The sequence below is a fragment of the Serinus canaria genome, chromosome 2 (genome assembly GCF_022539315.1).
Source record: "Serinus canaria isolate serCan28SL12 chromosome 2, serCan2020, whole genome shotgun sequence".
NCBI classification, from domain to species: Eukaryota; Metazoa; Chordata; class Aves; order Passeriformes; family Fringillidae; genus Serinus; species Serinus canaria.
In genome coordinates, this window is record NC_066315.1 from 60,224,430 (window position 1) to 60,245,488 (window position 21,059).

Genomic DNA, 21,059 nt, shown 5'->3' on the forward strand with positions numbered 1-21,059 from the left:
AGGCTGGTCCAGCATGGGGCCCCCACAGGGTCACACGTCCTACCAGGAAAACCTGCTCTACCATTGGATCCTCTCTCCATGGGTTCTCTGCTCCCCCATGGACTTCAGTGGGCTGTAAGGGCACAGGGATCTCACCATGGTCCGCACTAGGGGCTGCTGGACAATCTCAGCTCTGGTGCCAGGACAACCTCCTCCCCCTCCTTCTGCACGGACCTGAAGGTCTGCAGAGCTGTTACTCTCACAGGTTCTCACTCCTCTCTTCTCTGGTTGAAATTACTTCTGCACAGTAATTCTTTCCCCTTCTAAAATACGTTATCACAGAGGTGCTGCTACCATCATGGACAGATTTGGGCTTGGCCAGCAGTGGGTCTGTCTTGGAGACAGCTGTTGTTGGCTCTGTCAGACAATGGGAAAGCTTCTGGCAGATTCTCACAGAAGCCAACCCTGTAGCCCTCCAGCTACCCGAACCTTGTCACTCAAACCCAATACACCCATGTATGGCCACGTTCTTGCATTAGTGATCACAGGTTAATGAGACACAGCATGATGATGAATGCTTAAAAGAATAAGGTCTATGAGTTCATCCAAAAAAAAATCATATGTCATTAAACTTCGTCATTGTGAACTAGTAACAAGATTATGATAAAAATGAATCCATTGTTGGATCATTATCATTCTCATCATCATTAAAGGATACTTCAGTGGATACTCACACTTCTTTTAACATGCTAATACATCTTCATAGCAAGTGTATATGTTATCTTTCTTCCCCCATGAGAAAGTTTCTGACAAGACCCAGTTCTCTTGGTATGAGCAGCACTTAATACATGTCTCTCAAATGCAAAAGGTATCATTTCAATTACATATTGTAAATAACTGACAAGAAGAAATATACTACATGGACTTGTCCATGGCTTTATGAGAAAATTACAAATATGGCTTTCCACTGTGCGGCCAAAAGCAAATTTACCATACACACACCAAGTCAGCTACTGATGGACTTGAAACACATCCAGCATTGCACTGGAAAATCCTAGACTTTAGTAATGAAATTGTGAAAAGCAAAGGTATACAGCAATTTCTGCTAAGGGAAATGCCACCTCCTCTACCACTGAATACACCCCCACACACCTGGTCTGGTGAAGAATTTGATCTGAATTGTTCTATATATATCAAGGACAATAGAAAATTCATGCATGCCTTAGAACCAGTCAACACCAAGTCAATTCCAGCCACATTAAATCCAGACCCTGAACTCCTTGAGGAGCCACTGCAGGGACACTGGTGCTGATTAGACATGACAGAGGAATAAAATAGACACACTTGGGAACACGGCACACTGCTCCCATATTCCTGCTGGTCAGCCCGTACAGCTGCTGTGCAGTACTAAAATATACGGTGGTCCAGATCTGCATTACATTAAAGATCTTAACCTTGTTCTCAGTGAAATGTGATGTAGCCACTACAAGGCAAATTAAACTGCCTATGCTGTGAAGGACTTAGATAGAGGGGGTTTAACTCAAGAGCAAATGATATTTACTTTCAAAGAACCCATTTCAACCACCACGGCAGAGAGTGGAAACAGGATGTGCATTTGAAAGGTAATACATTTCCGCTTCTCACATGAATCAAATCACAGAAGATCAACCATATCTGGAGTATTAATTTCTGATAGTTCCTCTTTCTACCTTTCTAAAATATTTACAGTGTCAGAGTGCTAATCCATACTTTTTACATTCACTCTCCAAAAGGTCTGGATTTTCAGCCTGAGACTTTTTCTTCTTTTTCCCTATGAAAATTACATGTTAAGAACAAAAGTAACAATTATTTTTTTTCAATGGCAAATTATTTACTACATTTTAAAAATAAAGGGTAATCCTCTAGGTAAACCTTTAGGTTCTGTGAGATGCAGAGACATATCTGAAGGATTAATATGACCATATAATTCCGGTTGAGGTAGTAAAATTCCATTTGCTTTAAGAAGGGACTGTGTGTCAGTTTTCCACATTCTTCTAATGAATATTTCATATGGGTTTTAATGTAATGCAGGAGCAGAGCTTAAAGTAGGTAGGTGTAATGGATATAGGATAGCGCATTACTGATGAAAAGCCAAGTAGATGTGGCCAAAGGGAAGAAACAGTGCCCCTGTGGAAGTTAAACAGCTCCAGGAAAATTAACAGTTCAGCAAGCTTTACTAGTACTGCGAAATTCTCTCTTGAGCTGTTGCGGTTAAAATACGTTTTCAGGTTTTCCATCAGACATTTCACTTTGTTGACTGAATGAGATGCTTTGCAGTCTTGAACAAAATAGAAAAGAAAACCTAACATTACTTGTCTATTGTTTCACTGCGTTCATTAAGGATTCAGGATCATCCCATGAAAAAAGAATACAAAGACCACTCAGTTCCATACAGCATGAAATTATTACTGATTTTCAATTAAGGGGCTAAAGATACTTCACAACTTTTTCATAACTAATCAAATTAATTGCAGTTAAGGGACATTTTCTTTGATTTGAAAAGCATTCTCTACATCTGACTTAAAAATCCTTTATGAAGTTGATGCTAAGGTGAGGCAGAGCTCACAAATACCCAGCACTGAATGGAAGATGCACAAATGTAGCTGATGTTTCATGCTGTCTATTCAACATCAAACATCTGAAGGAAAGATGTTGGTTGTCCTTTGTCACCACAGCTGCCTAGATGTGCATTTATTGATCAGAGTATTGAGGCTGAAAAGACAGGGACTAGAAAACAACATGGCATGCAACACACTAGGTATTCCCAGACCAAGATGTCACTTTGATGTGGAGGACATTTCATTTTTATGTTGTCCCTAAAGTATGGCCAGTTTCCCACTAATTGCTAAGAATAAACTATGTTGCAATTTCAGTGAAAGCCCTCAGGGTTTTGTTGTCTACAAATGTATTTGAAGTTTTCCAGAATCCAGCTGATATTTTGTCCTCCTATTTTGATTAAATTCAATCTGATTTAAAAAAAAAAAAATAAAAGAAAAAGCTGTTTCACCTTATACTTTTAAGACTTCTCAAAAATCTTACTCATGGTATACATGAGATTGCACTAAGAAATACAAGGTCAACTCAAAGTCCAAACTATACCTCATGGAGATGGAATAGACTGTTTCCCTATCCATTTGCTACAGCTCACAGTCTAGAAGATTGTAAGGAATGAATAGTAGGGTCCCTTCCACAAAGCACATGGAATTGACCTCAGCTACTCTCCTATGAATAATGGGAGCTCCTGCAGTGAGGTGATAGCAAACCTAGCAATATAGCACTTTGTAGCTCCTGCTCCTGAGCAAGGCAGGGAAGGAAGAAATAATTCAGCCCCCAAGACATTTGCTGGGATAATATTTTTTCTCTTCTTTTTCACAGACCCAGCATAGTTATAGCAATGAACTATTTATTCTGCTTCAGCTAGCAGTCTCTTAAACATAAGCTCAAATCATCAGCAGTATTTAGAGCATTAGGAAAAAAAAAATGAGGAAGTGAAACAGTTGCCTTCAATAAATTGTCAACCTAAATGATTCATTATGCACAGCTTCTATGAAGACCGTTGCTGTTATGACATTGATTGCATTCCTAAATACACAGGTATAGTTAACAGGTGATGGATGCAGTCAGAATATTGTCCTCCATCATTTCCACTCTCCTTTTCCATTATTGTTCACTTTTTAACTATGACAGGAATTATTTAAAGGCAAACTCCTCTTATAATCAAATTATCGTATTCTGCTGTGGAGATTTTATAGGGCGTTCCAAGAATGTTGGTTTGGCTAGGATGAGATAAGTGTGGTTTTTCTTTCAAGCACTGCCCTCTGAGCACATTTTCCTGCACAGCACCTGTACAGACAACAGTCTGTGAGGTAGGAAATAATGGAAGAATGTATTACTTTGGGAGAGAGTGTCTCTGGTGTCCTTTTTATCCAGAATGTTAGAAATGAAGACCAGATTTTCAGTTTTAGCCAATATTCAAACAGAAAATGAGAAGGCTGTAGCAGGGGCATAGAGTGTATCATAATATTTCTTCACCCTCATTTCTCATTTCTCTGTATAGTCAAAAGCAGCTCTGTCTTGCTGAGGCTAAGGGGGAAAATACAAGCCTGAACTTAAAATTGAGGTTCACACACACATAACTGCATTCTAGTTACAACTGAGCTCAGCTAAACTGATTCCACAGGAAAATTTTCCTAATAATTCAACAGTTTGATCCAGTACTGTAGCCTCAATCTAGAATCTCACAGCTTTCAGTCAGCTAAATGCAGAAATGTTTGAGGTAGTTCCTTGAAAAAAAAGATTCCTACATAAAAGTACCTCACTATTTTGGAGGAACCAAAGCCACCAGAACACCAAGAACACAGGAGCTCTGGATGTCTTTGAAAATGTTTTGTAATTTCTCTTATCTAGTCCTGGGATTCTCAGCTTTGTTCTCAATGCCCTTGCAGTCTTCAAAATCTATCATTGATATTTAGGGGATGAAAAGTAAGTTTCCAGCTGCTAGTAGTAAGACAAATTTTTATCCAAAATTATTGAACCTTGTCAGATACCAAAAAACTCCAGTTTTTCAGAAAACTTATTTGTCTTATGTTCAGGTGACAGCCACAAACATCACCACTAATTTTCTGGCTACTCAAACACACAATAGTCAACTTCTCATAGTCAGCATTTAATAGTTGGCTCTGGTGCTCCCCCAAACTACAACCACATGTTTTATGCATAGGGGGAAAAAGCCAAACAATTGTGCTACATAAAATCATGAACTGTTAAATATTTTTAAAATCACTTTTTATTCAGTTGCCCATTGTTTCCCAATGGTCCAAAACATCATTAAACACCTACTCCTATCATCAGGCCAACTTATCATCAGTTTCAAGAACCATTCTGGTCACACATCTCTTTTCAGAGCATAATAAAGGCATAATGAAATGCGGTGAAGGACAAAAATACAGCTAAAAATGCTACTTGTATATTTAAAATTAATTACAAGGATGACATGTTCCATAATGAGTCTAGATAATTTTTTGTTGAGGAAAAAAATTAGGAAAATTGTCTCCTACTTTTTTGTTTTAACTGCTTCACAGCATAAAAGTAAACCAACTAAAAAAAAAACAAAAAACATTGTCTCTTTATTTGAAAGCTTAATGTTAACAATTTTTCATTTAGATATGATTATAGATTCTCTAAAGAAATATTGAATCATCAAGGCAAGCAAGAAAATAATTTCTACAGAAAAAAGTGCATCCAAAAAGTTTCTGAGAACCATTACAAAATGATAGCAGTATGTTTTTTATATTCAGAAACAAAACAAAACAAAAAAACCCCAGCCAAACAATGGGAGAAGATATATTTGAATAGCCATTATTCCTTGACTTTAACATTCAACCTCAAGGATAAACAGGAACAAAATTTCCATATATAGATATATACTGTAAGCTAAAGAAACCGTGGTACATAACATCCTTGAGGTTAATAAGAGCAGCATGAGAAATCGGCACCACAGGGTGAAAAATAATGATTGACAAATACTGAGCACCAAAAGGACTGCATATAAAGGGGAAAAAAGCAGAACTTGTTGACAAGTGAAGAGCAGTGAGTGGAGATGAGCTGAACATATTTTTTTTCTTAATGAGGTGTTAAGTAGATCAGCTCTAGAGGTTGGATAATGACCGTGCTGATGAGTTGGTCAGGGATGTGAAAAAAGCCAAATAACATGACATTTGGGAAACTCAGGAGAGCACTGGAACATGAGATAGCTTCTGAGAAAAAAAGGTGAAGTACTTCTGCCACTCAGAGAACTTCAAGTGATGCTAGGGTTGCAAGGACTTGGGCATCTCGTTAAGGTTTCACTCTTTTTTATATAGCAAGCACAAATTTAAAGAGGAAAAATTCTCCTTTATAGAAACTCTCTCACTCTCAGAGAAAACTTATGAAGTGCAGCTTTTCCTTCCCACACATTACCACTCCACTCTATGTCCCTAACTGTGGTGTCCCTCTGGAAAACTGGGGCACCACCAAGGTCGGTCTACCACCAAGGCAGTACCACATTAGAACACCATGTCAATGGAGCAGGTCAAGAAGAGCAAAAAGAACAAGCAGGACTTGCTTCACTGAGTATCAGAATTGAAAAGAAAAAAAAAAAAAAGAAAAAAAATCAACTGATCAACTCTGTGGGAACATTTTCATGAGAAAAAGAGCAAGCAGCAGAATTGTCAGGGTGTACCAAAAAAAGAAAAAGTCTAAAATAGATAGCAGTTGTTTGAAGGAACATGACAGTGACAAAGGCAGAGGAAGTTTGTGGTGGGTGTTCAGGGATGGTGAGGAACAGGATATGTTTATGTGCAGAGATGCTAAATATAAACTCCAAGGTGCAGCAGAGATGAAAGACACCTCATCAACAGTATCTGTAGAAGGTCAGGATGCAGTATAAAAGAGGGGGAAAAGACATGGGCCCCTATTCACACGGAAGACAGTAAAAAGAGATTTTATACCACTTCCCCATAGTTTTGCTGGCCAAATATGCAAAAAAAACCATAAAAGCTACCCTTAAAAACTGAAGTTTTATTTGTACCAGAATCACATATGAGATAAACTGAAGAACTGATGATCCACGATGAAAAAGTATTACAAAATATGATTTGTATTTTATGGAATAAATGTGTTATTAAATTCAGTGCAACAGTAGCTAACTCTATCTCCTTATAAGAAGAGATCAATAGAAGTAATAGGGTTTCAGACTCGTCATTTTTTTTCCTGAGATGGAAATCAGGATGGCTCCAAATTCTAGGAATGTCATCAAACACCGCCACAAAATTTGAAGAAAGGGCTGATAAATACAGGAGGTAAAATTTTCTTTTAAGTAGAGCTTGAGATAGTACTGGCATGACAACCCACATCACATCATACTTAAGACTGAATAGAAAGTTTCAATTTAAAATGTTAAAGTTTCATGGCCTGTGAGTTATATCATATAAAGGATATCACTGTAAGAAAAGATGTACATAAGCTGTTACACAACAGCTAGGCATGGAAATCCATGCTGTGACATAAAGCTACTGAAGAGGGTTATGACCATACAATTTCATCCTTTGCTTTCAATCATGGGTGACCAGCTGATAGTCAGAACTCTCTACATTCCATTCATTACCTGATGCAATGAGGTTCTAATTCATCAAGCTGCTGGATTTTTAATTCAGGAGATCATCAATTTCTGACTACAGTTCTTTTCAAGTCAGATTCCTGAGTTTTTCAGGTAAGAATCCAATGGTCCTTGTTTCAAGTGATTGGAGCAGTGAAATCCATACAGAAAGCTCAAAAACACAGACAGTCTACCCTTAACTGCTTGTTTATCTTGAGCATCACAGCCCCATTTAATCAATTGGCATTGATTTAAAATGCAAGATAATCTCAAAGGAGAGAAGTAGGATAGATGGGCAGGTATAGATCGGGGTGGGAATGACAGCACAGTTCAGATCTAGTTTTACAGATGTCCTGTGTGGAAAGAAAGCACAGAGAGCTGAGGAATTAGCAGACCAATTTTTGTTGGTTTTTTCTGCTACTACACCCTTCTTGGCAATTACAAACTATTAAAGTCTACAAAAGGAGACTTTCCTGCTCTGTGTCCTGACACAGGTTTTTCTGTATCATCTGGAGCTCCAGCCCAGCAATGCTCACGCTGGCTCAGGTGGTATACAAAAGGATCAACAAATTCAGAAAACAGGAAGAGCAGAGGAAGAAGAGGGAGATGATAAGGAAAAGAAAGAAAAATAAATAACAAAACAAACCAAACAACAAAGAAACAACAGAAGTTTTCAATTTCCATTTCAAAGAAAAATACAGAATGTTTTCCCAGGAAGCATGTTTTTATGGCCCACCTGAAAAATATATGTGTTTTATTTTACTATTATGCCATAAAATCACCAGAACATTCTGTGGCCAGAGGAGATGGCAGCATGAAATAGATAATGAGGTGCAGCAGTTTAGCAATAGTCAAGAGTTTTAGTGATATTTTTTTTAACTGCTCTTAATCAAGACACAAAGACCAGCAGATGGGCCACCTGTGATGAAAGGCAAGTAGAAAAACTGAGCTTGCCATTGTTCTTAAAACTGTTATGCACATATCTGACAGCAACTAAGTCAGATCAAAGCAGCGTACAGAGGGGATCACAAAGCAACAGCCACTGAAGCAGGAAAAGATGTGAAAAGAGCTACAAGCTAACTAGCACAGGGACATGAAATTGCTATTGACCAAAGCTGTGAAGCAGTAGAACCCTGCAGTATCAAAGACATTGTTTATTTCAGAACTACAGGAAAAACAGAAGCATGAAGGTGTGGTATGAAAGAAAGGGATGTAATAAAGATGTAACGTCGAGAGCATCTTGGACAATTAAAGTTACAAACACCTACCAGGGGAGATTAGACACTTTCTGTGTTTTCACTTGCTTAAAAAATTATTCATCACAAGGAAACAGGTTTCGATACAATAAAAGCAGTCCTGCCAGTATATACAGGGAGCAGAAGTAGAACTGGAGTATCCTTTTCCTTTCCATCAGTTACAATATTAAACTCCAGAAAATGTTAAAAACAGTTATTAGAAACAGTTATTAAATATTAGAAACAGGCATCCTTGGCCAGTCTTGTTTTTCCCATTCCAGGCTGCTGTCATCCTAGTGATCCAGATACAGTGACTGAATTATTATTTTTGTGCCTGTCCCACTCACCCCAGCCCAGACAACCCTACAGAGAGTCAGTAATAGCAAAAAACTTCTTGAATATTCCTCAACACTAATCCCTGCATCAGTGAGTCAGGTAAACCAAAGGGCTCTCTCCAGACCACCAAAACCAGGCCTAGACAAAACACTGTGGATATGACGCCTCCATGGCTCTCTGGAAGGGAAGTCTTAAGGGGTTCTCCTATTTTCTAAACAAACAAAGTCCAGCTAGAATAAGCACAATTCTAATTTTTTAATTTTTTTTTTTCCCTAGACCAAGTGCACATGGTAACATGTCAATGAAAAAATCATCAAAGAGAGAAGTGGCCTTTCTCATGACAATAAAATAGCTCAAGCTTTCACAGATAAATTGGAAGTGTGGTGCTGGAAGAAAAAAAATAGGAGTAACATTCTATTCCTCTCTCTTCATTTATTTTTTTCAAACAATAAATTATTCAGCCTTCTTTTACCTCACCTCTTGCTTGAATTTACAGAAACTTCTAGCAACTCTTTACTAATGTAAAAGCTACAGCGTCACTCACCTCTCCCAGCACATGTCAGAAACAGCATCAGCTGCCTGCCCTGCCTTCTCTGCAGCTGAAACAGCAAAGAGGTGGCAGCAGAAGAGCAAACAAGATGGATGGGAAATGGCTCTCTGCTGAAGTCTGCAGTGCTATGTCAGGAAAAACATAAAAAAAACCCAAAAAAGCAGTGAATGTAGAGGTCAAGGTTCTTCCCTGTGACCTGGCCTTCCTAGGGGAAAATCCATAGTGGGTAGCTGTGTACATGTGTGGCTATTAGAAAAAGGTTCTGTAAATTGTTTCCTTTCTGTCAGATGAATTGCCATGTGCTTTATTTAGGAGCAACTTAATCACACAGAGCATAAAAATAAATGTGTGCTCAGAATCTGAAATTATTCTCAAGTCCTGCTCAGCCTGCTGTGAGGCTACAGTTTCAATCACGAGGTGTGTTTCTCTTCAACGGATAAATTTGCCAGACATTCAGTAGGAAAAAAAAAAAATTCCATTAAAGCACATAGTCAATCTGCTGAAAACCTGGCCTCTGTTGATGTTGGCTTCAGTGAATTAAGGGACATCGATCCCAACCTCACCAGTATTTTTAAGACTGGGTTTACAGTGGATTTGAGGAAGCATTTGCTAGTAAGTCTGAAGTTAAAAAATAAATAGAAATCTATGTCCTTACAGTGAAAAAGAGGTACAAAATGAAAATGATATGGTTTTTAAAAAGAAGTTTACGCTGAAATTCTTCCTTCTGCATCATGACCAGGAAAGAAAAGAAGATAAAAGGTAAAAAAAACCAAAACCCAAGCAATCAAAAATCTGGAGGGTTCTGTCCTGAATGTGAAATATGCAATAACATTTCTCATTAATTCCCATATTGAGCATGAAATGGTTCCTGCACATTGAAAGAATGTACAGGTATACTCAACAAGAGTTCTGAAAACTATTACCAAATTATTTTTTCACATGTCTAACAGTGAATTCCAAACTATTTTAGGAGAGCTGGATAGAGCTTCATCTTTTTGGGTTTTTTTTTCATTCCTTCAGTACCATCAGAACAGAACTGTGTCCAAACATCTTCCAACTTTCCTGTCAAAAGTGGACAATGTATCTTGAAAGCTGCCTGCAAAAGGGATTAATATTTCAATGATAAACCAATATAACTGCTTAAAAATAACATAGAAGTGGCATAAAATTATCACTGTTTAACTGTTTTATTTTTAACTTAATTAAATGACCTTAAATATTTTACCACAGAAATATGGGAAATTTGGCTATTATTATCATCTATTCTACTGATACCTTGGTCCGCAGCACAAAGCCCGTCTGAGTTGGAGAACCATTTGGACAATGCTCTCAGGCACACCATGTGACAAGGGCATTCTACACAAGGCCAGGAGCTAAAATCAAAGAACAGATGCATCTCTTCCAACTCAGCATATTCTGTGACTAACTCCAACACAATAAAAAGAGGATTAACAATGTAGATGACAGGCAAACACCACAAATTAAAAATATTAGAAGGTTTTCTCTTTGAAATACTAGCTGTCAGGTGCCACCTAATTATGGATACCTGAATGAAACCTTAATTATGTTGGCTTCTCTTTCAAGATGCTTGTATAAAAAGTATGCTGGAGATGAAGGCTATGGCCAATATGTACAAGGACTTAAATATGACAAAACATTCAAAATTGGTGTAAAGAGAAGGCAAAGAGAGAAGAAATTGATGGAAGAAAGAAGATAGTTTATTCCACTGTCTTTGATCAATGAGAAGAAAGAAGAGATAAAATAAGTTAGAGCCCTTTGGAAAATGAAACACTGCTCCCATATTGAATATTTATTTTAAAGCCTTGTTTTTTAAGAAATTCTTAACTGAATCTGGAAGTGTGAAAATTTGCATGGAACATCCAGAAAGAAAAAAATAAAAGTGTGTTTTTATGCTTTCCTCATTTATATGCAGAATTAAATATCTCAAAGTATATTTTACTTCTATTCTTTCTTCCTGCTTGGACCAAAACATGAAATACAACCCCAAATGAATTCATTTCATGCTAAGTTTGAATCTCAGAGAATGCCACTCTCGGGATGTGGCAGTTCATATTCTATCAGAACAGGCTTGCCTATTTCTGAAGAATGTCTCTAAACACAAAAGAGAAGAAAAAAACTAGGAATAAAACAACAGGAGGGATACATGCACCACAGCCAGTAGTAGAGAGAAGAGGTTTCAAATGCAATGTAGTGCCAATCACCATCACAGCTTTAAAATTAGGTAAAGTTGCCACATCTCCCACTCTGCCAATACTTCTCATAAAAAAAAAAAAAAACCCAAACAAAAAAACAAACAAACAAAAAAAAAACCCAAAAAAAACCGAAAAAAAAAAAAAACCCAACCAGTTCAGATATTCTCTATTTTATTTGGACATACAGTAGAAGCATGAATTCCAGACAAATGAGGAAAGCATTGCCTGCCTTCCAAGAAACAAATGAAAACCTGGACACTTTAAAGCTGGCATGTATTTTTCTCACACCTGAAAGCTAATTGAAAAATCCACTTTTACATCACAGCTGACCCACTTCTGCTCAAGGAGCTTTAAGTGATAAGAGGCCAATCATGAAAGACACATTGGCTGGCATTCTTTTAAGTTCCAAGCTGAAATTCTGACATGGGTATGAATATGCTAAACATATCAGAAAAATATAAACAAGTAGTAGTACAGAACGCTCTTTTTAATAATATTTTAAATTAACTACTTTTATGTTAATGATGCACACACAGAATGAAGACTGCAGTTAATAATTAAACAATGAAACTATTTTGAAGGGCAGATATGCTGTGCATCAAGGTCAATGCAGTTAAATAACTAGACAGTTCATAAATTCCAGATAATAAACATCAAATGAAAGCAACTTAGTGACTGTGCTGGAGTAAATACTGCTGTCAGTTGCTGGTTCATTCAACAGTTCTGTGTATTTGGATAGTGTGGAATTTTCTTGTTAAAGAATCAAAACTAAGTTTTGAATTAAAATTTAGAAACAATGCCTCTGTATTTCCAGCTTTTTGTTCAAGGTATAGCCACTTGGCTCAACTGAACACTTCCTTACAATGAACAATTTCATTGCTCTTTCTTCTCCTGTGTCACCAGAAATCAAGGACGTCAAATTAATGTTATATTTACCAATAAAATATTTCTAAAGGAACTTCACTACATGAGTAGGGGACAGCAACAGAAGTTGGGAATAAGTATATTGATAGGCAATGATCTTACCTAATACCCAGGACCAAAAATGCAGATTTACACTTCTCAGAATTACGAGATAGTCAGTGAAATGACTGCTGTGTTACTTTTATTTAGTATGATCTTGTAGCCTATTCACTTTAGCCAACGATGAATGGTTTTAGGAAAAACCCAGTGGCATTACCAGTCTCAGCATTGTCTATATCATCCTAATTTAGAACAAATAATCAATTGCAAACTTATAAGTGACCCTGTGAGAAGTTTTTAGAGAGTTGCTTGAAATCAATTCACAATTACTATATAAACAATATAAGAAGATATTTTGCTTCCTAACATTTGATTGTTCTGCTTCTAGATCTAGCTCTAAAACAGGAAGATTGGGGAAAAAATAAGAAAACTTTCTTTATCCCTGTGGTCATGGTTTAACATAGTTTGGTTTTGTTTGGAGCCAAAACCACTGCACTGTATATGTTCTTACATATGCGAACTCTTACTAGATATAACATTTAAGCTTGCTTTGAGCTTGCAATTTCTTGCCTAAAGCTGATTTAGCTACCCTCACAAACCAAGCCTTTATGTAAAACTCACGTTGAATTCAACTGAGGTTTAGCACAAAGAGAAAATTAAAAACATGGGCCTTAAAGGAGGGGGCAATGCGTTCAGTATTTTGCACTTTATACATCTATTTATACATATTTTGCACATTATACATAAATTTATACATAAAACATTTTGTTCTGCTTCTTTGGATTATCACAAGGGTTTGAAAGAATGTCCATTAGGCCAAAAAGAAAGTGAATTTCATAAGCATTTTCATCCTATCAACTTTATGCAATTTTGCACTCCTCCCTATTGATGATGAGGCTATGAAGACGTGGTGCATGCTGGACAAAGCAAACCTTCAGCATTCACACTCTGTTAATTAATTCATCACCTAAAAGCTAGGTATTGATTTTTTAATGGCTCCACAAATCTGTTTAAGCTACTATGATGTAATTAAGAGGATGTGTGTTTACTGTAAATTATCTAACAAGTACAGGGATTGTGCATTCAGCAATAATGAAAATTTTTGCTCAGACAACAGGCAAATTGACTGCTGGAAATTGTTTTGCCACTAATTTTATAAACTACCATGATTATTGTCAAGATGGATTTTTTAAAATCTCCTACAATAGTAAAAATAGAAAGCTAATGATACTTCTTGTTTTGAAAGAGACAAGAGATCTTGTGCCAATTCAGTGGTGGGGAGTCAGCTACTTAACAGAAGTGCCCACAGGGATGGTGAAATAGAAATCTGCAGCCAAGTCTTACAGGACAGTTAGTGTACTATAGTACATGAACTCCTTATAAAATATTCTATCCAAAATGCTAGCAAAATTAAGAGCAAAATCTTAGTTCCCACAGATGGTATCTGATTATCCATTAAAATCGTACTCTAAAGTCAAAGCAACACATGAAACTGTTATTATCTTCTTCCATTAGAAGCACAGAGACTTATGGTTAAATGCATAATGATGTGCAACATATGTCTCCTATGAGTGTGAGCAAATCTGTAGTCAAGTGAACCACTGACATGCAGACTATATAAACAAAACTGGAGGAGCAACTAATAAACAGCAGACACAGCTTACTGCAAGTACAAGTGGATTTCTTACCTTATGTTTACTCTGCAAAAATGAAACACATTTAGTATATCGTTATCACTGCCAGGAAAAAGGAAAAACAACAGTGTATTAGGGGGAAAAGGAAGGAAGTTTAATCACAGATGCTAAAACAAGAAATTCAAAAATTAGTGTTTTCTGAAATGGGCAAAAATTATGCCAGGTAAATCTCTTATTGATACAATAAAAATGTTTCCAGTATGGAAAGGTCCACGAGATCTTGACTTCTGACCAACAACCTCTACAATGTTTTCAACATGAGAAGATATCCTGAAGATACCTTTGCCTGCAAATCCCTAGCTTTTCAATTACTGTTGGAAAAAAAAAAATAATTCTAGCCATCTATGCCTCTATGGTTGAAATGTGGCATACATATTTTATTGTACAGTAGCCTCCAGAGGGAGGACTTCAACACTTCTGCTGAGAATAGTTACTATTATTACTCAGTTTTCAAATGACATCCAACTGTTAACGGGACAAGGGAGGATATTTCAAGGCATTCATCATGCAGAGATAAAAAGACATCAGAATAATCTGTCTGTGCCTTTTGATAACACTAATTAGGAATGGAGCTTAGATTTTTAAAAATAAAAAATGCACAATTTTATTCTTAGTAGCGAAAATGAAGAGATTTCTAAATATTTAATTAAAAAGTGTGAGCATATTTTTTTCAATGTCACATTTTGGTTGAAAGAAAGACTTTCCCAATGGTACACTAATTTATTTTATTTTTGCTTAGCTTTGCAACTGCGCTGAAGTTTTGCATAACCAGCCCTTTTCAACAAGGCAGTGTTCCACTCTTACTGGTGGAGGCAAAAGATGAAATTATTTTTACATCTGTAGAGTACACAAGAGACAGACATCTCAGTACTCAATCTTTTCTCCTGAAGTGTTGGGAAAGACAATGGCCTGCTAAAAGAAGCTAGAAGACAATGGAATAGAAGAAAACATGCATGGCATAAAGTGTGAATCAATAATTAAAGAGTTAATTATCCCACCAGTTATGGATACAGGCTTGGGATTAATCCCTGCAAATAGATGAAAAGGCAATTATGGTCCCTCCATGCAGCACAAGATAACCAGCCCTTCTCTGGCTGCACAGATGGGGATTCACAACAGTGCTGCGCTCCCACAGAGTAAATAATTTTGAGATGATGAGTGGCAGCACACTGCAATAACCAGTGGCAATGCAGTAATGTTCTACACCTCTGTGTAGATTGAGAATCCTGTAGCAGTGATCACAGCATAGTGTTAAAGCATCCTTCTGCAGAAAATCAAAGTGAGCAGCACTGAGTAAACCACAGTGTCGTCTGAGACAATCCATGTGTTCTCTAATCATTGTTGTACACTGAAAACTTTTATTTGTGCTATAGAAAGGGAGTAATGGATTTAAAGAAATCATAATAGGTGATCTGGAAAATTAGTAATTTTTGAATACTTCACAATATAACTGTAACTATAACTATAAATATATAAATATATACATATAAATATAAAAATCAAAAGAAATTATATAAAATATATAAATATAAAAATACATAAATATATAAAAATATATACATATAAAAACATATAGAAATATAAAAATATATAAACATATAAATATAAAAATAAAAATATAAATATACCTATAAATATAAATATGACTATAACTATAAATATAAATATATAAATAATTCCACCAATTTTCCCTTATAAAATCTCAGAGCCAAAGAAGCAAATGCTGAAGGGAAAGCAGATTCAAACTATAGTTAAAATATACCTCAAGAGACAACAAGTGTTTTCAAATTATCTGTCAGTTTTAGTAAGATCTGAAGAGGAGAGAAGCCTGAAAGACAACAAAGATAATGTCTTCAGAGGTGATCAACAGAAATTCATAAGGAAACAAAACTCTCTAGCTTCATGGCTTACAGAATATTTACTTAAATATGGGATGCAGTTGTTGAGATTCCACTCTTCTTTCTAAAGACAGAGACTTGGACTGTCAAACACATTTCAGATGAGAGCCCGCAGCAGAATTTGGTTTTGGTATTATATAACCCTTGAAGTTAAAAAAAAAAAAAATAGTTTTGCTTTGTATGTGGCAATCTATGTATTACTCATTATTGCCAGCCTCAAGCTTTTGAAAACCATGAGTCAAGCCACAAAACATCATGAGATTAGCTGTAACATGAGTTACTGAAAAATAATTTAATACATTTGTGAGGTTTATTTCTCTTTTAATACAGGGTGAGCTCAGGTCATGTTTTTGCAACTTTCCTTCACAAACACAGAGGCTACAGATCCAATTTTTTTTTTTTTTTTTGCCTAGTTGATTTGAGCTAAGAACCCATGAGACTTGGTAGCACTAACACTTCTCAAACATCATACATAGCTACATCGACCTTGAGGACTTTCACTTCCTTCTCCTCAGTGGCAGAGAAGGACAATTCAGTGATTCAGTGATTACCAGGATACAGCAAAGGTCCCAGCACATGGTAAGTGCATGGAGAGCCTCAACAACAGCGATAGGTCTGTGGGGGACCAAAGGACACATGACCAGAGTAGTCTGCCACCAAACAAGTACAGTCCTGGCTGGAACAGATGCTGGCTCCCTTAGGACATCTCACCTCCCACCAGCTGAGTGCTAACAATGCAAAGAAACTCTGCTGGACAAAAGGAGTGGAATTTCAGCCACAGTGTCTCTTTCCAAAAACATTGTTCTGCAATTAAGATTCATTCTTCTCAAAATATTTGGGCATTCAAAAAGAAAACACAATCTCTACCCCTAGAAACTAAATAGGTCAAAGTCTAAATATGTAGGGGCAAGTTGCAGGTTATTGTATCATGTTCAGTTTGTGTGGGAAGTTACCATCTTCTCATGCCACAGCCATAAACCTTCCCTAACTCCTGTAGGCTCCCAACACTTTTTCTTATGGCTAGTATTAATTACATCAATACAGAGCACATAACAACCAACTTCTTCTTTAGCTGCTCTGTACTCAGATTGCTCAGACTCCACATTGAAGTCCAGGATGTTCTAGCCATTAACATGCATCTGACAGAGCCATTTCTATTTTCTTGCTCTTGTGCTCCTTCTTGGGTGGCAGAAATAAAAAATAGTTTTGGGGAATGTTGAAATTAAAACTGCTCCACAGAGGCAGTTTGAAAAATACCTAGGAAACTGTTTTTAGTGGAGTTGGGTTTTTTTCCCTTTATGACTTTTTGAGAGGTTAATTTCTATTCATCATGACCAAAACTTTCTGTGGGAATGGACCACACCTTTTCAGCTATGTACAAAGCATCTTCTCAAAGCAAAGGAGATCATTTCACACAGTGAGAGCAGACATTCACACACTGCTCAGGGAAGCTATCTGGAACATCCCACTGAAAATGGCATCTCTGCCTCATTCAAAGTGGATGTTTATAGCTGAGGCAGCATCCTAGACACTGCTTTTTTCCTAGCCTACAATTTCAAAGTGCATCAAGGAAAATTCTGAGGTTTGAAATCTTAGCAGGATAAATATCCTTTTCAACTCTCATAAACAATTAATTTGCAGATTGCCAATTTAAGATATTTACCAGTTTTAGGATTTATACAACTATCAGCCATCCCTACTTGACAAAAATTCAGTACCAAGAGACTGGGTTGAAATTCGCAATAATTATTTACTCCAGAAACAACATTAAAAAACTGTTCCTTTCATGTTGTTCTAGCTCCTAAGTTCTAGAACTTGCTCTTTTGCACCCATTTAACTTCCAGTTTCAGGCTTCAAATAGAAACCTCCTGTTTCTAAATCTTGCAGTCCCCCACTACATTTTACAGGGGGAGTACTTAACCTAAAGGCCAAATCTTTCATGCCAGAACTATGCAACTAGTCATTGACACACAGCCTGGGAATCCATGTCTCAGTAGCCCTGTGTCCTCTCTGCCACTGTGTCCACTGCCACAGTGATAAAAAGGCAAGCATTTGCTGTTTTGTGTCAAGGCTGTGGACAGATGGGTAGCAGGAGTAAATGGGCACGTCACATCTTGGGAAAGGCATTAATCTCACTCATCTCCCATGGTTTGTTCTGATAGTAGATTCAAGGAGCCCCTCTGCACAACTCCACGTGTATGAACTCTCCCGCTGTATAAACCAATACATTTCAACTGGTCATGTGTCTAATGATGGGACAGCCAAACAATAAATCTTGATAAATTGCATCTGAATAATTGCAGGAAAGCCATAGATATCTGTCAACATTCCTTTATACCTTTTTCTTAGAGAGACTAAGGGATAGAAGCAGGACAAATGGATCTCACTTGTACTTCCAAGGTCAGTTTATTCTAAATTTCTTCTAGAGATTCTAGAGTGCTTCTAGGAAAGAGGTGCCCACAAGTGAAAGAACAAGTCAAGCTTCCTTTTCCCATAGGTTTTGGCACACTCTGGCACTAGGGCCTTGCAGCTTCAGTTACAAATAAAAAGAATTAGAATAAAACAATATTAGGACACTTCTGCAGCCCAGGATTACTGTAACCCACTGCCCTGCCCTTGTGTTATACAACTGTATTCCCCTAGTGACTCTGCAAGTGAACGCATAATATCCACCACAGGATTCCAGCACAGAGCCACCTGGGAGCAAAGGGAAATTCCAATGAGAACAGAGCATGAGGAGCTTGCAGTGCTGCCAAGAACTGGCATTGCATTTTGGCACCATCTTTATTTTTAGTGTTCCAGCTCTGCTTTCCACATATAACTCAGCATAGGGTGCTGGATTTTTGGCATGCCATAGCCAAACTGCATCAAGATTGCAGAAGTGATTCTTTTAATGATGCAAGCTTCTTCCAAACACACTTTGCTTCATTCAACCCATTAAAAACACCAAACATTTTTGTTCATTATTTGAAATTAAATTCCAGCTGGCCCAAGAAACTCTATATGCCTCTGGCTTGTGTGCCCAAATCCCTGGTGCTGCTGCAGTTCTTGTAAACACAAGAAATAGTTTTTTTCCCAAAGTCTATAGCTGAAGAAATGACAAACCACTGCAGATTCATAACATGAGCGTGTCACTGCTGGCTGCTGTTGCGACACAGAGGATACTAAAAATACAACTGTGGCAAAACTGTATTTTGGAGATCAGTGCAAACAGCAAAAGCTCCAGTAAACAAGCTCTGCTGTAACCTCACTGAGGTGTTTAGCTGGATGAAAGGGGGCACAGGGGAGGAAAGTTACCTTCAGAAAAATGTCATACGTGCCAGTGAATCAACTTTCTGACAACTGGACAAGTTTTTACATGTAATGAGACAAAGTGAAATTGGATAACAACAAAAATAGGCATTTTTTAATTAGTAGTTAACAAGTGTGTTGTAGTTTTACACTGATGTTTCCTACTGTCCTGAGCTTTCATTTTCATTCAGCTGAGCTCTCATGTTCATACAGCTGTTCTCAGAATCTGAAGCTTCACGTTTTCCTCTAGGTTTTACATTACCACATAGAGAAGAGATGATTTAGAATAAAACCATTGGGTCTAAGAAAGCATTGAGAGTAGAGTAGGGCAGCAATCCCCTGTGGCTTACTACAGTTCCTTCTTTTTTTTTAAAGCCTTTGATTTGCTTCAACCTGTTAGGCATATGTTTCCATTCAACCAAACTTCTTTCAGTACCCTCCTCAGAGAAATATTTCTAGCTCTACTGGTGATTTACAGTTACTTCTCAAAATAGGCACATTTGTTTTCCTTGTTTGCCACTATATAATTCAGTTATGATAGACTGACTTTTATTCAGTTTCAACTAAAGCTTTTTTATTTGTCCATTTGACTATCACGAGAGCGTTGGATAGATTTCCTATGACTACCTAAAACATATTTGCATCATTTATCACAAAAATCTGAATTTAGCTGAATTAATATGGCTGATTTAGCCTTCCCTAAAGGAAATGTATAATACTTTACAGAAATAGTGTTTCTTCTTATGCAAAAATCCCACTATAAATCACAGAAAACTAACTTGGACATCCTGCTTACCCATGATAACTCAAAATAGATTTACCCACAAGCAAACACACACATGCAGGGGCTTCTTTTTCTTTGTTTCACCTGTGTCTGCATGAAAATAGCGTTCAAGGGAAGTGCTGGAAGGGCAGACTTGGAATCACTAATCCTGATTTTATCTACACATTTTATCTACACAGTCAACAGAGCAGAGACTTCCATGAGTGTGCCTTTGGACAATGAGCTCAATGCACAAGCAGGCTGCATGCCCTCTCTCTTTCCTGAGCCCTCTCCCAGCCACCCAGAGTCCCTTGCCAGGGTAGCTGTACACAAGTGTGCCTCCAGATGCTCTTTTGTTCTTCAGTAATTTTTCATTGCTGTTAACTTAGATCAGTCTTCTGGAGAGAACCTGACTCCTCTTTTTTCTTTCTCGAGCTTTCCTTCTCACGTTAGTAAACAGCTATGCTGAATCTCAGTGTGCTTAAATGTAGCCTTCCATCCTGAGCCCCAAACCCCTCATCTTTGTTTTGAAATTGTGTCAACTTCTACTTCCCTTAAGTATGAGATACCGGCTCTATCAGCCACTTGTTTGGAAACAGAAAAAACAAGTTTTATCTTATGCTGCCCTTCACATATAAGAGACTTCCTGTCAACACCAACAGCACTTACACATTATCTGTTTTCAAATCTCACCTTGAATATATTCTTTGCTATGATGTTCAGGGCAAAAACAAAACAGAAGAAAAAAAGAAAACAAAAACAAAACAAAAGCAAGATGGTTTCAGAGACAGGAAAAAAAAAGTCCAGAAAATGCAACATAAAAATAGTCACAATATTTAATGAGTATTTCTATTAAAAAAATAAAATAAAATAAAAAAGAGAGAAGTTGTATGGGCTTAGTGAAAAAAAAAAAGCATGGGGAAAATATAAACCTTGCCAATTTCAAAAATTTTGACTCAGTCT